The sequence below is a fragment of the Berghia stephanieae genome, chromosome 1 (assembly GCF_034508935.2).
Source record: "Berghia stephanieae isolate SIO BIC M18660-M18661 chromosome 1, UCSD_Bste_1.3, whole genome shotgun sequence".
In the NCBI taxonomy this organism is placed as follows: Eukaryota; Metazoa; Mollusca; class Gastropoda; order Nudibranchia; family Aeolidiidae; genus Berghia; species Berghia stephanieae.
Genome location: NC_088360.1, coordinates 87,354,713 through 87,357,212, shown reverse-complemented (window position 1 = coordinate 87,357,212; position 2,500 = coordinate 87,354,713).

The window sequence follows — 2,500 nt, the reverse complement described above, 5'->3', positions numbered from 1 at the left end:
TCATCATCATCATCATCATCATCATCATCATCATCATCGTCGTCATCATCATCATCATCATCATCATTATCATCATGACTACAACCACCACCACCACCACCACCACCACCATCATCATCATCATCATCATCATCATCATCATCATCATCATCATCATCATCATCATCATCATCATCATCAGCAGCAGCAGCAGCAGCAGCATCACCATCATCATCATCTTCATTATCGCCGTCTTCGTCGTCGTGGCGACCCGGTGGCATCACAACCCGTCTCACAATGTTATCTGTACTATCAAAATCGATAACTATCTTCCATAACCGTTAACATCACTATCATCGCCAATACTGATCACGACCCTCTCACTTGTTCTTTTTAGGTCTCTGTCATTTAATTTCATTAATTACTATAAATCTTTGATCTCAAACATTCATCACACTTAACAGATTCCCCCATCTTTTGTTAAAGCCAATCTCTAAATCGCAATAGACCGACCCCACTTGAAAGTTAAATAGCTCATTTCAATACTCAAAAAATCATTTCATGTTATCTGGTTCCTCTGTCATGTTGAGCTTTACTGGAATTCCCGAACAAGTAACCCATTCTGCTATCACCATCATCATCGTCGTCATCGTCACCATCATCTTCATCAAAGACAATGCACTTCTCTTGGTTCCGTTAGAAAGAACAGGCAAATCAAAGAGAGGTCGCCTATTGTTTCCGCTACCAAATTTTTTCGAGTCTATTTCCCCCGCAGCCATTGTTTAAACTCCTCCCTCTTCCCGATTCACGACCGTGCAAATACGAGCACGCAATTAGTCCCCACGCAGGGAAGCATCCCGGTTGAGCGGAGTTTCGGAGCTTGGCTGCTCGTACACGTCATCAAAGCTCTAATAACCGTCACGATTCGGTCTCTGGGGACTTTCTGGAAGTCTCAACAAGCTGACATCTGTCGCCAAAGACTGCTAAATCACAACTGGGGACTGTCATTAAATATTTACGGCTTCTTTGCTCACGACGACGTTGGCCCGTGTTTGTATGTTTACGACTATTTGTCTATTTATGAAGCTATATCGTTTAGAATAGAGAAAAGCATTGATTTGTTATTAAATTTTTTTTTTAAAGGAAAGATATTTTGATCTTGTGAGCAATAATTTATTTATTCATTCAAATAATAGATAGTTTTTAAAGGCTCCTAACGCAGGTAGGCACACGGTGACATCTATTTATTTCCCAATTAAATATTTGTCTTGTACTATAAGAGACTACAAAACATTGTTTATGTCCATATTTATATATTGTACTGGTGCTCAAGTCGCCGAATTCAAATGTTCACTGTCAATAAGGGGAATTGGATTTTAAATTGTAAAACGTTACCGTGAACATGAGTTTTACTAATGTGATATTTCTTTATTCCTAATTAATTTTAGTCATCTAATGCACTAACCCCCCCCCCCCCCCCCAAACCATCCCCACCTAATACAACATTAAAAAAAATAACAACAACAACCCCCCTCCAAAAAAACCCAAAACAAATCAAAACAAAAACAAACAACAAAAATCAACAAAACAACAAAAAACAAAACAAAATAAACAAACAAAAACAAAACAACCCCCCCCCCCCCCCCCCAAAAAAAAAAAAAAATAAAAAAAACCCAATCAAAAAAAAATTGAGCTTTCATATATAGCAATATCCACTAAACGTGCTCAAAGCCATTTACAAGGGGTCCCTGACCAACAGCAACACTTGACATGTAGGACAGGACATGACGCCTGTTCGGCGATATTACACCGACAGAGACAACGCTCTTAACGGCTAGGTAATCATTTTACACCTGAGTACGGTGAGAGAATGTGAGTTAAGAGCCTTTTCCAAGGACTCAACTATGCGCCGAGCAAGGCTCGAACCCAGGACCTTCCGATCCGAAGAAAGAAAATGATCAGTCAAAGAACAAAACAAAGAACAACCAATAACCCCCGCTTCCCTCACCCCCCCCCTCCCAATCCCCCCCCCCCCCCCCGAAAAAAAAGTAAAAAACAAAAACAACAAAAACAAAACAAAAAAAAAAAAGTAAAAACCTCAACAAAACAAAAAAAACAAAAAACAAAAGAAAAGGAACCAACAACCCCCGCTTCCCCCCCCCAACCCCCCCAACCCCCCCCCCCGCCCAAAAAAAAACAAAAAAAAAACAACAAACAAACAAAACAAAACAAAAAAAAACCAACAAAAAACCCCAAAAAAACAAAACAAAAAACAAACAAACAAAACATAAATACCCCAACAAAACAAATAAAACAAACAAACAAAAAGTAAAAACCCCAACAAAACAAACAAAACAAGCAAACAAAAAACAAAAGAAAAGGAAAGAAAGACCCTTTCAACTGGTACTATCTGGGTGGGTAAAAGAGAGGATAGCTCAAATTGTAGGTACACAAAACGGATCTTGTGGAACCACGCGTTTGATCGAATCCACCCCCCCCCCCCTCCTCCCACCTCAACTTT